General features: G+C 43.1%; 1 long non-coding RNA gene across 1 annotated transcript; it reads left to right on the top strand.

Moving 5' to 3' along the window:
* Positions 1–3098: 3098 nt before the first annotated feature.
* Positions 3099–4173, top strand: LOC143984484 (uncharacterized). Its single transcript, XR_013274881.1, has 4 exons — positions 3099–3243; positions 3400–3508; positions 3638–3773; positions 3959–4173. It is a non-coding gene; the product is annotated as an uncharacterized LOC143984484 (long non-coding RNA).
* The last annotated feature ends 10654 nt before the right edge of the window (positions 4174–14827 follow it).

The following is a 14827-nucleotide window of genomic DNA, read 5'->3' as shown; positions in this document are numbered from 1 at the left end:
TACCGTTAAAGACATTAAGGCCATGGAAGACCTGATGGAACTGTGGATGGAGGGACACATTGATGAGACAGATCTAGAGGAGGCGGATACTTTAGCCCGTGATGGCTCTGATCCTTACCGTCTCACTTCACCATCTTCTTTGTTAGCTGCACCATGCCCTAAAGACTATAGACCTAAGTCAACTAAGTTCCCCTCTCTGCAAGGGAACCCTAATATATGGGCCTTTACGCAGCAGGTAACAAATGAGATCTGCAAAACTCAATGGTTACCCTCAAAAAAAACAATCTATCTACTCAACAGAAGGCAGCCTTGACTGCTTTACAAAATCAGTCCCATCTAATCATTAAACCCTCTGACAAGGGGGGGAATTTGGTGGTCATGGACACAGCCCAATATGAACAAATGGTCAACAATATACTTCTTAATAAGGAGTGGTATAGAAGAATCCCAGAGAGTCATGTAAATTATATCATCACTCAATTTCGAAAATTAATTGGAACATTTTACCATCAGGGAGTTATAAACAAAAAAACATGGGAATATCTAAATGTAATTGATCCAAAGACCCCTACCTTATATGCGTTACCGAAAATCCACAAAAATGCCAAAAATCCACCTGGTCGCCCTATAGTCTCGGGCAATGGGTGCCTCACTGAACCCGCCAGTGCTCTTGTAGATGATTACCTTCGCCCCTTTGTGGAAAGTTTATCTTCTTATCTACAAGATACTAGAGATCTACTCAGAGCACTGGACGGTATGGTTATTCCTGAGAACTCCTGGCTCGTCACTCTCGATGTGGAGGCCCTCTACAACTCTATACCTAATGATCTTGGTTTGAGAGTTGTGGAGGGCTTCCTTTCCGAGACTGGCGAGGTACAAACCAACTATGATCAGTTGGTTTTAAAACTGCTTTCTTTCATTTTGAACAACAACATCTTTATTTTTGGCGGCTCCCACTACCTCCAAGTGCAGGGGGTGGCTATGGGGACCAAATGTGCCCCCTCTTATGCTAACCTGTACCTGGGGGGGTGGGAGCGCCATATCTTCCATCGTGAGGACTTGTCTGAATATCTCTGCCAGATTCCGGTCTGGCGTAGGTATATAGACGATATTTTCCTCATTTGGACAGGAACTGAATTTGAGCTGTCCAATTTTATGGAAGCGCTTAAAATCAATACTTATAATTTGAAATTCACGATGGAAAAAAGTAAGACGTCTATTACCTTTCTGGATATTCAAATTTATGCTAATGAGAAAGGTGAAATTGGCTCCACTCTCTTCAGGAAACCCTCGGCTGCAAACACCATCTTGCATGCCTCCAGTTCGCACCCTAAACCTTTGGTGACCAGCATTCCCTACGGACAATACCTCCGTCTCAAACGCAATTGCAGCAGCGCAGCTGATTTTGAATATGAGGCCAAACAACTAAAAAAGCGTTTACAGCAGCGTGGTTATAGCAATAAATGTTTGAAAAAAGCTTATGCTAGAGCTAATAAACATGTTAGATCCTCTCTTCTACATGATAATAAATCTACCCAATCAAATGAAGGAGTGAGATTGATCACTCGCTATTGTACTCAGCATTTTCAGATACGTGAGATTCTAAGCAAATACTGGCATCTTCTATTGGGTGACCCTAAGATTTCAAAATTCGTAAGGGTTCATCCAGAAATAACCTTTAGGAAATCGCGATCAATTAGAGACACACTGGTCAGAAGCCATTATGTGCCTCCAACCTCTATACCTTCTAAATCAATGATGGGATCCAGGCCGTGCCATAAATGTAGTTTTTGTCGGCACATCTTTGCCTCTGACTCAATTTTGTTGCCGAATGGTCGAGTGTATAAACCCAAATTCTCTGTCACTTGTGTATCGGTGGGCATCGTATACATTATGATGTGTGAATGCGGTGCCTACTATGTAGGTAAGACAAAGAGACCTTTCTTTCACCGCATCAGGGACCATGTTTCCCTGGTGCGTGGAAAGAAAATGGAGACCCCCATCAGTCGCCATATGGGCCTTTTCCACAATTTTGACGACACTAAAATGCATTTTTTTGCTCTGGAACACGCGAGGTGACAGAGGGGGCAATTACAATCAAACTCTTCTGCAACGAGAGGCCCGCTGGATCTTTGACCTTAGGGCCACAGAGGCACCGGGCCTCAATGAAGCTTTCAGTTTCAAACCTTTTTTATAGGGTCATTTTCTCCCTTTTTTTTTTCTATGTCTGTAAATCTCTCCGAATTTGCCAACAGCTCCACCCACCAAAAGATTTCTAAATTAAACTACTTTCTAATTTAACCTGCAAAGTGAAGTTTGCCGCCGATATTTTGAACCGGGTCTCTGTATGGGCGCCCCGGGGAACTAGGAAAATTTCTGTTGCGTCCTGTTAATCAATCAGCGGCCCAACCTTGTAGGTTCCCCTTATCAATGGGATTAAGTTTGGGCTGTTCACTGTTCTCTTGCACTCTGTTTATCTATTACTTTTTTCTTGTTTCTTCATCAATATTTGTTTTAACTCTTGTTGATTATATAACATGCTCAATTTATATTATTTATATCACTTCGAACAAGCATTTTTGACACGATAATGATACTCTTTTGCTTTGTTGCCAAGATACTAACTGATGTTTTGAAGTGGCCTTTTTCATCTACTGAGTATTCCAGTTATAGGCAATAAATATGCATAATATTTTTTTTTTTTTTTGGGGATATGCATTTTTTCTTGTTGGCTATATCTTATTTATCTGTTTGATTTAGACAGGTCACTGGCCCCTCTTTCAGAGTTCAAGAATAGGCGCATAATTACATCACTCCTTCGGGAGATATATGCCCTTTACATTAGGGGTATCTGTTCCCTACTAACTTGTCCGTCTCGAGCAGACCATTTGCCTTTTTGCAAATGGCCGCCATGGCTTCGCACGCCGTGCGGAACACTTGCTTTGCCTCCGTACGAGTCTATTCTATCCTGTAGTTTCCAAAATGGCCACCGAAGCTTCAGCACGTACAGCGTCCTATGCGCGGAGCCGCGCCGCGACGTTCGCGCATGCGCACTTCGTTTCTATCGCAAGAGGACCGGAACGAGCCCTTCCTTTCTCCTGCTTTGTTTCCGCCCACAGCTTGGCGGTGACGTCAGACGCCGCCGAGCTGGAGAGGCATAAAATCCCTCTTTTCCATCAGTTGCCTCTTGGCAATTGATGGAACTGGATGTATACTACGCATACATTAGACAGCCAACCTTGGGTAAGCTGACTCTTTACATCTTCAGCCACAGCTCTACGAATGAACCCATATTAATGGGCTCTATCTGATGCTTCTCTTTTGTTTGATATTACTTCTCTGATATATAGACTATTGGAATTATTTCTCAATAGCATTTCTTTTATTTATTTTTTCCAGCTTTAATCATTACGTCCATTTTCAAACAGACTATGTTTGACTTTGACCCACTTTGGAAATTTACATAATCTTGGTTACAAATTTTCATTGATTCAACGTCACCATTATGGTAATTCATCATATTCTTGATATATGTATTCTGAGTTTAATTTTTTAATTGGCCCTTTCTCTGTTAAAGGGTCCAATTGGAGATTCTTTATTGTCTTATATCTCCTGAATGTTTTATTTCTCTCTGCAGATTCCCTTTAGGCATCAAACTTCACTCCGATGTATGCGTTTTTTCGCTATAACAAATATAGAGAGACTCTCTTTAACATTATCCTACTTTGACTGTTGTCTAAGATTTTGAATTCTTTGGAGCATTGGCAATTCCGGTGAGATACTTATTGATTGTAATTCACAACTTATTTATTTAAAATACACCATGTATCTGTGTTCTTTATAACTCGATTGTATGTGAACATTATTTATATCAATTTCTTGTTACTTTATTAATAATTGTTGTTACTCTATACACCAACTGACAGTAACATTCATTCTTTATTATCTATCATTTTAGCTTTGTTGGCTGCCCAATCAGTTTTTCCTGAAGAAGCCCACTCCGGGCGAAACATGTTGAGAATGATTGCAGCCTGCCTTCTTTTCACTCTTTTTGTTTGGTGAAAAATGGGATCAAACATAATTATGCTCTTTCTGGCAAATTGATGTTAAATCATCTGTTTTTATGAATGTTTAAAATTGTGTATAGCTTAAATAAAATTGTAATATTTTATATATCAAGATTTTTTTCTCTGTAAACATTTCTTTTGATTTGATACCGTTAAAGTCCCGGGGGTTGGTGATTCCCCAGCCCTCTTTTGGCCTCCCTTTTTTCTTGTTGCATTCCCTAACCCATTGTAGCTTGGGTCCTTTGTTTTATCTAAACCCGTGCTGCCCAACCTGTGATCCTTTGGTTGTTATTATGCTTCTGTTGGGCCCCAGTCACTAGTAGTTAGGGCCCTTTCACACTAATGTGCCTTTGATGCCCTTTTGATGTGCTTTTGTGCAGCTTAGGGCCCTTTCACACTTTGCAATGTGGATGTGTTTTTATTGCTTTATACTAGAAGGTGCCTTTTTGGTGTGCTTTTGAAAAACTGCACCAAAAAGGCACCTTCCATAATGTCAATGAAGCATGCAGGATTTTTCAAAGCACAGTGCACCTGCAGTGTGAATAGTTACATAAGATTTCATGGGGAATAATTTTCTTGTGCTTTTGTGACCCTGGAAAAGCACAGAAAAAGTGTACCAGTGTGAAAGTGGCCCTAGTGTTTCCCACCTAAGCACCTACTCAGGGTCAGCAGATGTGAAATATTCATTAGACTGGCATCTGCTGGTTAAATGGGTTGGTTTATATCTTGCACACTTTCTTCCTTTTGTGTGCTGACCATCCACTTTTTACATATTTTTCTTTTAATCCACATTTTTTTATGGATCTTGCCAAGAGTAATATCAAAAGTGGCATCAGTAGTTTTTAGGAGGCTGTAGGCAGCATGACAGTTACCTCTAGCTGTCTTGTGCAGTGGCGTAGTGTGGGCTATCAGCACCCCGGGGCAAGGCAAGTAATTTGCGCCTCCTAACCTGCAGACTTTTAGCACTCCCTCGAGTTCCTTCAAATACAATAGTACTGGCTTACCTGATTCCTATACTGACCATTACACTAACCTACTATACTGTTGACTACACTACACTGACCACTATACTATACTGTCCACTACACTGACCACTATACTGTCCACTACACTGACCATTAAAATGTCCACTACACTGTACACTACACTAACCACTATACTATGCTGACCACTATACTACACACTACACTGACTACTGTACTACACTGTACACTATACTGTCCACTACACTACGCTGACCACTATACTTTACACTACACTAAACTGACCACTATACTGTCCACTACGCTGACCACTATACTGTCCTGCCTACAGTAACTCTCTCTCTCTCTCTCTCTCTGCCTCTCTCTGTGTCTCTCTCTGCCTCTCTCTCTCTCCGCCTCTCTCTCTCTCTCTCTCTGTCTCTCTCTCCGCCTCTGTCTCTCTCTCTCTGCCTCTGTCGCTCTCTCTCTGCCTATGTCGCTCTCTCTCTGCCTATGTCGCTCTCTCTCTCTGCCCCTCTCTCTCTCTCTCTGCCTCTCTCTCTCTCTCTGCCCCTCTCTCTCTCTGCCTCTATCTCTCTCTCTTTGCCTCTGTCTCTCTGCCTCTGTCTCGCTGTCTCTGTGTCTCTCTCTCTCTCTCTCTCTCTCTCTGTCTCTTTGCCCCTCTCTCTCTCTGCCTGTCTCTCTCTGTCTCTCTGCCCCTCTGCCTCTCTCTCTCTGTCTCTTTGTCTCTGCCTCTCTCTCTTTGTCTCTCTGCCCCTCTGCCTCTCTCTCTCTGGCTCTCTCTCTCTGCCTGTCTCTCTCTCTCCCTCTGTCTCTCTCTCTCTCTGCCTCTGTCTCTCTCTCTCTGCCTCTGTCTCTGCCTCTGTCTCTCTCTCTCTGCCTCTGTCTCTCTCTCTCTGCCTCTGTCTCTCTGTCTCTCTGCCTCTCTCTCTGCCTCTGCCTCTCTCTCTCTCTCTCTCTCTCTGTCTCTCTCTCTGCCTCTGCCCCTGTCTCTCTCTCTCTCTCTGCCCCTGTCTCTCTCTGCCTCTGTCTCTCTCTCTCTCTCTCTCTCTGCCTCTCTCTCTCTCTCTTCCCCTCTCTCTGCCTCTCTCTCTCTCTGCCCCCCTCTCTCTCTCTCTCTCTGCCCCTCTCTTTCTCTCTCTCTCTCTCTCTCTGCCTCCTCTCTCTCTGCCCCTCTCTCTGCCTCTCTCTCTCTCTCTCTCTCTCTCTCTCTGTCCCTCTCTTTGCCTCTCTCCCTGCCTCTCTCTCTCTCTCTCTGTCTCTGTGTCTCTCTCTGTCTGCCTCTCTCTGTCTCTCTCCTGCTCTCTTCTCTCGCTCTCTGCCTCTCTCCTCTCTCTCTCTCTCTCTCTTCTCTTGCTCTCTGCCTCTCCCCAGTCTGTGTTCATGTTCCTCCTCACCTGCTTGTCCTGCATGGGTGCGGAGGAGGGGGAGGAGGAGGAGAAGACGGCGGCAGCTTTTCATTACTGTTCTGGCTGCCATGTACAGTGTCCGGCGCACTGTGATTAGTCGTATGGGGGTCACGTGCAGAGGCGGGACTTCAGCCCCGCGCTGCTCATGACCCCCATACCTCCAATCACAGGGCGCCGAACACTGTACATGGCGGCCGGAGCGCCAGGGACACAGGAAATGAAATTTAAGAGGAGGCAGCCAGTAGTGACACTACTGGCACTAAATTGCGCCCCCTAAATGTCGTGCCAGGGGGGCCACGGCACCCCCCGCACCCCCCATGCTACGCCACTGGTCTTGTGTAACATGTCTTCAGTGCCTGACTATCTTCTGGCATGTCCCCAATCTCCGCCAACTTCTGTAGCATATCTCCAGTCTATGGTTATCTACTGAATTATGTCCTTAATCAGTTTTCTGTAGCAATGAATACATTGAATAATATGTGTGGCACTTCGATGATTCAAAAGCTGCATTAGAAGTTCCCTATATTTTTATTTATTTATTACAAGTATTTATATAGCGGCATCAATGTATGTAATGCTTTACATATATATTGTGCATTCACATTAGTCCTTGTCCTCAAGGAGCTTACAATCTAAGATCCATAATTCATATTCATACATACACATACAAGGACAAATTTATACAGGAGCCGATTAATCTACCAGCATGTCTTTGGAGTGTGGTAGAAAACCGGAGTACCCAGAGAAAACCCACACAGGCAGAGGGAGAACATGCAAACTCCAGGCAGGTAGTATCATGGTTGGGATTCAAACAGGCAAATTGAGTAAGTTGACCACCAGTGGTGTACACTGCTATCCTTTTTTCAATGTATGTATGGAAGGGAGGTCTATAGCTTACCCTCACTCCCAGCAATAATCCCTGTATTATAGGAGAAATTTGGGCCAGGGGTTTGCTGTTCCTCCAGTTTTAGATTGGGAGGATCAGGGTCTGCAGTGCACATGCATGAAGTGGTTTAAAGTATGAGTATATATATGTAGCGGATGATATTTTGGACAAAATGTCATACGCTTGTAAATGTAGTTTTTGCCTCAGAACAGTAGGGGTTCTGAGGGTTAATTGTGTAGGTAGGCCTTGACACCAGTCTGGCCAGGCTGTGTTTGGAAGTTCTGCCTGGTCATGTGAACAGTGAGGTGCACATGACAGGCCAGAACCAGGTCTGGTTGGATGTTTAGGTATCAGCCTTTTCCGAGCCAATCAGTGGGAGTGCTTAACCTCCCTGGCGGTATTCCCGAGTCTGGCTCGGGTGGAGATTTTATACCAAAAGCGGTAACCCCCGAGCCAGACTTGGGACCGCATCGCTGAATGCAGGGAGACTTTACTTACCTTGTCCCCTGGATCCAGCGATGTCCCCACGCTGTACGAGAGAGACGTGCTCCGCTCGATCTATCACGGAGCTGATCTCCATTCCCTGTGAGCGTTGCGACGCACAGGGACGGAGAAACACACACTATACATACAGTATAATGTAATCTTGTCCCTAGTGTTCTGTCCAGTGTCCTGCATGCAGTTTTATCTTATAAAAACTGTTCTTTATGCCTGGAAACTGGAGATTGTCCATAGCAACCAAAACTGTCCCTTTACATCAAAAATGATTTTAGACCAGCTAGAAAACAGCGATAATAAATTAGAATCACTCGCAGAATTGAGGGATAGCGATTTGTGGGGAGATCCGCCATCAAATATTGAAAAGTAATGACAGTGACAATTTTGCAACTGAGCAAATTTCAGTGTTTTTGATTTGATTACATTATTGAATCATTTTTATTATTGTAATATTATTATTTGGTATAATTATTTCTAGTTATTTATTATATTATAATTTATGATTTCATTTTTCAAACTTTATTATACCCGGGATGTCTGCTAGACTCTGGTTTGGACAGATTTATGTGAGTTATTCCTAAGAATTACAGGACTACAATATAAAAAGCCAAATTTTCATGCAAAATAATTGTACCGCTTTCAGCACCTAAAATCCGAAATTATCATACCGCCAGGGAGGTTAAGAGGTGTGGGTCACGTGTTCAGGGAGAGGAGTTCGTGAGACCCGTAGGGTCAGTTCTGGTTCCAGGACCGGGGTAGCCCCGTGAGGGGTCCCGGTCACGGGGTGTTCAACATCCCGCAACATGTTCCTGTTGAAGGCCCCTGATAGACCTGTCTGGGCTGGGGCGGGGATCCGTCTGTTCCCGAGTCTCAGACCTGGCTGGTCCGAGGCGCAGTAACTGAGGGAGGATTCAAGGTGTCCAGGTGCTCTCTTGGCTTGGAGAGGCACCACAGCTCATGGAAGGGACCGGGGAGGACTCTTCGGAGGAGGGCCAGCAAGTGGCATCCTGGGAAGTGCCTGGTTACGGAGTTGGGAAGGACATTGACGAATTCACGCTTTTCCAGTACCATTGAGGATACGGTAGTGAGAAAAAGGTTCCTGTTCACCTTTAGTTACAACTTGTCCACGTTCACAGGATTGTTCAAGTTTTGAGTCAACGTGCTGACTGCCATGATCTCTGGCTAGAGATCTGTTCAGCTTTGAAGTACCCAGCTGCTAGTGTCTGCTTTCTGGGTGGAAGTAGAGAATTTGCTAGACCTGCAGTTCAAGGTGCCTAAGTTCTTCACCCGTGCCCTCTGTTCTCTAAGAGACTGTGTTGTTTGGATGTTACTACTTCAAAATAAAACCTTTGTTAAAGGACTTCATCTATGTCAGTGTTCAAGTCGTTGGGTATTAACCCTGGGAACCCCTAGACGTGGAAGAGTAGGTCGAGAGAAGGTAACTGGCAAGCCCAACAAATCAAAGCTGCCTAGCAAGGGTTGTGGCCGCTACATATATCTGTAATCAAACTGTATACAAAATAGATTTAATTCATAGTGAACCATATAGAAACACCTAAAAGGCCAATATCTGTAGCCCAGTAAAGAACTTAAAAGACCATTCTTCATATATACGTGTGTACAGTGATTACAGGGCAATTATTGACCTTTCAGGTAAATTGTTTACATGATACAGCAAATTATTTGAACAAAATTCATATCTATATATAATTATTCTTGAATATTTTACAGCTCCATACATGGGCTGACCTGAAAAAATCAATGTAGTATAATCATGATTTATACAAAATCAATATTGAGAGCCATTAATTGAACAGGTGAACTGAAATTTATGGTAAACTCCCTTTATGTTTAAATGACTCACTATTAATTACCATACCTTCTTCGAGGTATTATTAGGTAAATCATCAGAAAGCTTTTTTTTTTTCATTTTGTACTACAGTCCTAAAGATGGTCATGAAATATGGTCGGGGTAGGGGTGGCACAGTGATCACATCTGCCATAAATATCCAGGCTTAATTACAGAAAATAAATATAGATTCTGCAACAACATATTTTGCCTTTAGCAAATGGCTATATTAATTAGACATTTGCATTTGTTTTTATCCGAATGCATTTTCGCCCAAATTTCGGGTATTTTCTTTATCGTTTTTAACAAACGATAATGAACGTGCAGAATCCGAAAACCCAAAGATCCAACATAAACAAATGCTTATCTAGATGGCAGCTCACATCATAGAAGGTTAAGAGAATGGTTTGGCAAGAACGATTCTTCATGAACCCATGCTGATTACTGCTAATGATACAGTTTTCATTAGTTTACAACCTTGTATTTAGTCCCTTATCATTCCCTCAAAGAGCCTGCATACTATTAATGTTAGGCTAACTGGTCTGTAATCCCCAGGGATGTATTTTGACCCTTTTTTAAATATTGGCTTTTCTCTAATCAGCTGGTACCATCCCAGTCAGTAGACTATCAGTAAAAATTGGGAACATTGGTCTGGCAAGTACTTGACTGAGTTCCCTAAGGACCCTTGGGGTGCAAGCCATCTGGCCCCGGTGACTTATTTATGTTAAAGGGGTTGTAAAGGTAAAAAAAATTTCACCTTAATGCATTCTATGTATTAAGGTGAAAAAACATCTGACAGTGCCTGCACCCCCAGGGGAGGGAGCTCGCATGAATGTGAGAAGCACCTGCGGGAGGATGCCGAGACAGCCGCAGAGGGACCCCAGAAGAGCAGGTTCAGGGCCACTCTGTGCAAAACGAGCTGCACAGTGGAGGTAAGTATAACATGTTTGTTATTTAAAAATAAAATAAAAATCACTTTACAATCCCTTTAAGTTTTTCAAGTCTCTTTCTAATTCTGTCTTCTGTTAGCCATGGGTGTGCTTCCTGTGATGTGTCATGAGGATAAACACTGAAGTTTTGGTTACTGAAGCCCCCCAATTCCCTCGTGAGAAGAGAAGAATAAATTCAATACCTTCGCCATCTCACCATCCTTTGTAACCAGATTCCCTTCCTCATACTTTATGGGGTCAATATGGTCTGCCCTCCCTCTGTACTGTTTATACACTTAAATCATTTTTTGGGGATTTTTTTTGCTCTCCTTCGCTATGTGTTTTTTGTGTTCTATCTTTGCCGCCCTAATTGCACCCTTACATTTCTTGTTGCATTCTTTGTAAAGTTTGAATGCTGATGATGATCCCTCCGCCTTGTATTTTTTTAAGGCCTTCTCCTTTGCTTTTATATGCATTTTTACATTGGAGTTAAGCCACCCAGGAATTTTGTTCGCTATTTTAAATTAATTTCCCAATGGGATGCATGCCCTTATTTAATATGCTCTTAAAGCAAACCCATCTCTCCTCTGTGTTCTTTGTTCCTAATATTTTATCCTAATTAATATGTATGGATAATTAAAACCCCCCATTATGATGACATTTCCCATTCTTGCCGCTAGTCATGGCATGGCTTTTAATGGTATAGTTAACAGACCAAAAAGCAAATAAGAGAAATTCATTGTCGGGGTTTAAATACCTGTTAATAAAGGGACTGGAGGACATTAGTTATGAAGAAAGGTTACAATCACTGGACTTATTCTCTCTGGAGAAGAGACGATTGAGAGGGGATATGATCTCAATTTACAAATACCATACTGGTGACCCCACAATAGGGATAAAACTTTTCTGTGGAAGGGAGTTTAATAAGACACATGGCCACTCATTAAAATTAGAAGAAAAGAGGTTTCACCTTAAACTACGTAGAGGGTTCTTTACTGTAAGAGCGGCAAGAATGTGGAATTCCCTTCCACAGGTGGTGGTTTCAGCAGGGAGCATCAATTGTTTAAAAAAACTAGCACCTGAACATCTACAAAATACAGGGATATACAAGGTAATACTGACACATAGGTTGGACTTGATGGACTTGTCTCTTATTTCAACCTCACCTACTATGTAACTATGTAAGGAGGGTGTTTGATATAGCCGACCAGCTTTTAACAATATTTCGCCTGCACATTCCATTTATAAGTGCATTACGTTTTATCTATTAAATGTGAAGTTCGGTTTTACATTATGGTGATTATATATTTTTTTGGAATTGCCATGAATACGGTATCTAATTGAGGATCCTTGAATCCAGGGGAAGGATACGATCATTTGTCTTGCCTATGTGCTGTGAAAGCTCATCTGGTTTGATTTGCCATCTGTTCATGTTCACCATTCATGAAGGAAAAGACCCTGGTTGGGTATTAGCCACAAGCGATTTAGCTTGTGTAAGCTGGTAAGCGAGACATTCCTGTGGTGGTGGATAGGCACTTCATTTGTCAGTGTGATTTGCTATCATCACAAGGAGGACTCCCATTCAATGACTATTTACACCTTTGCTTGTACAGGTGATGTGATGCCATTACATGCTCTCTGTGAAGAATTTTTTAAAGCCTATGTCAGTTCTTGTGGACTGTTAAGATCATCATATGATTTGACATACTGGCTTATGACATGGGTATTAAGTGGTCTATCATTACTACTTATGGTATTTCCTATCACTGGTTTTTATGTTATTAGCACTATGGTTTGTCACTTTGTCAGTTTTGACAGTTTGTCACTCATTGCTACATATTAGTTGAGAGCTCTATTTTTTATTACCTATATCATCACAATTACTTTGTGCATCTAGGTGGATTACAGTGTTTTTTACAAGACAAATTGGACTTTTATTTGATGGTAAATGGTAATGGGTATCTCCTGAATGTTTTATTTTTTTATTATTGTTATCAAAGAAAAACTAAAATAGTAAAAAATTATTTTTTAAAAACATGTAGCTGTATATTTCTTGCTACTACCATAACCTTCCCCAAAAGAAAAAGCCCAAAAATACATTTTCCTGCTCCTGGTGATCGCAGTGATACTACATATGTGTATGTTAGTTGTTTGTACCTGTAATACAGCCCAAAAACAATGGTGTGCATTTTGCTTTGTTTTTTATTCTACCTAAAACACACTGACACTGATGTCGCATACACAGAGTCCACCGGACAATCCGTCCGTGTGTGGGCTACGGCAGACTTTTTGTTACCAAAAGTCTGGCGGACTTAGAAAGATGTTTTGACTCAAAATCTGCCCATCTGTGTGCTAGTACGCCAGACTTTTGAAATGAACGGACTTGCCCGTGGGGTGCTTTGGGGAAAGGGGCCCCCCTCCTGAGCCATACCAGGCCACGTGCCCTCAACATGGTGGAGTGCTTTGGGGAAGGGGGCTCCCAGATTCCGATAAGCCCTCTGCCCACAGACCCTGACAAACAAAGGCCAGGGTTGTCGGGAAGAGGCCCTTGTCCTCATCAACATGGGGACAAGGTGCTTTGCCAAAGCACCCCCCCATGTTGAGGGCACATGGCCTGGTACGGCTCGGGGGGGGGTGCTCGCTCGTCCCCACCCCCTTTCCTGACCGGCCAGTCTACGTGTTCAGATAAGGGTCTGATATGGACTTTGGGGGGACCCCCACACCGTTTTTTCGGCATAGGGATTCCCCTTTAAGTCCATACCAGGTGACGGGGCTAGCGGGGTGTCAATCTCGCCGATGGAGACGACATTCACTTACTTCGCTAGTCCCGTCTACCTGGAGCTGCGTTCAAAATGAATGAAAATTTCTCAGTGCGTGGGCAAGTCCGTTCATTTCTAAAGTCCGGGGGGTTGTCCGCCGGAAAAGTCCAGTCGTATGTGGGCAGGTCCACTCGGAAAAGTCCGGCGGACCTCCGATGCAAAGTCCGGCGGGTTGTCCGCTGGACTAGGTCCACTGTACTAAGTCTGCTGGATAGTCCGATCGTGTGTATGCGGCATAACTGACACTGATAATAATAATAAAAAAAAATTACTTTGACCCTGACCCAAACACAAACCCTGACACTGACCTAGATCAAACCTTGATCTAGGTTTTATTTTTACATACATTTATTTTTCTCTGCAAAGAGAGGGAGAGTTACTGTGTATCTCTCCCCTCCATTCACAGAGAGAGAAAACACGGGGGTGGACTTCACAGTAACTCATCACTATGGTAGTCAACCAGAGGCTATTACAGCAATCAAGTGACCTGGAACTCCTGGAGTTTTGGGTTCCGATTGTTAGTATGGGGCCTGTGGCTTTCAGTGAGACGCCGGTCTCTGTGCTGTGAGCGTGCCCCCAGCACAAATGGAGATACGCAAATATGCGACCACACAGAATAAAGCCCATTCCAGTGGGGCCGCATATTTGTGTACACGTGGCGCCAAGGGGTTAAATTACTGTATCAGGAAAATAGAAATAGGATAGGACTACACAAACCTTCCCCCCTCCTTTTCTCCATAACAAAGAAGGTGGGGCTCTGTGGTCCCCGAGGATAGTGGGGTGCAATGTTACTGATAAGAGCATGTTACTGATAAAAGCAGAAAATACATGTATAGAGCTTTAAAAACGTACGCGTTTCGGGCGTTAGTCCTTAGTCATGGCATGGCTTTTAATGGCATCGTTAACAGACCAAAAAGCAAATAAGAGAAATTCATTGTTGGGGTTTAAATACCTGTTAACCCTTTTTTGCCACCAACATTTGTCATGCATCCGTAGCAGTGTATGGTTACTTCCGGCTGCGACAGCTGTATGCTCCACAAGCCAATCTTCAGCTTTCTGTGACCCCCCAGAACTGCGCCACTGGGGGAAAGGGACCAGCAAACATCCCTCACTGATCTCCTGGTGTGTAATGCCACTTCCAGTTTCTGTTCTCACTTTTCCTGTCTGCTGCAGCCATTAGCTTCAATGGAAGGTAAAAAAAAAAAACTGTCTCAATAAAGGGAATCTGTGACATGGAGTCTATGCCACATAGGGGGCTTTTTTGTCCCCTATGTGATATAAATAAAGTTTTAGTAAAAGTGTCAAAAAATAAATTTACACCCAAGTACGTAGAACCCCTCTCCCCCCTGAAAAAAAATGTTGAGCCCGTCCCCACATACATACACAC

The sequence above is a fragment of the Lithobates pipiens genome, unplaced genomic scaffold (genome assembly GCF_037356315.1).
Source record: "Lithobates pipiens isolate NorthernLeopardFrog02 unplaced genomic scaffold, aLitPip1_a1.2 Scaffold_16, whole genome shotgun sequence".
In the NCBI taxonomy this organism is placed as follows: Eukaryota; Metazoa; Chordata; class Amphibia; order Anura; family Ranidae; genus Lithobates; species Lithobates pipiens.
This window is presented reverse-complemented; position numbering and strand designations above follow the sequence as displayed.